Raw genomic sequence first — 204 nt, forward strand, 5'->3', positions numbered from 1 at the left:
AAAATACAAAAAACTTAGCTGGGCATGATGGCATGCACCTGTAGTCCCAGCTACTTGGGAGGCTGAGACAGAAGAATCATATGAACCTGGGAGGTAGAGGTTGCAGTGAGTCACGATTGCGCCGCTGCACTCCAGCCTTGGTGACAAAGTGAGACTCTGTCTCAAAAAAAAAAAAAAAAAAAAAAATTACTGCCTGAAACTGGG

Source organism: Saimiri boliviensis, chromosome 2 (assembly GCF_048565385.1).
Source record: "Saimiri boliviensis isolate mSaiBol1 chromosome 2, mSaiBol1.pri, whole genome shotgun sequence".
Classification (NCBI taxonomy): domain Eukaryota; kingdom Metazoa; phylum Chordata; class Mammalia; order Primates; family Cebidae; genus Saimiri; species Saimiri boliviensis.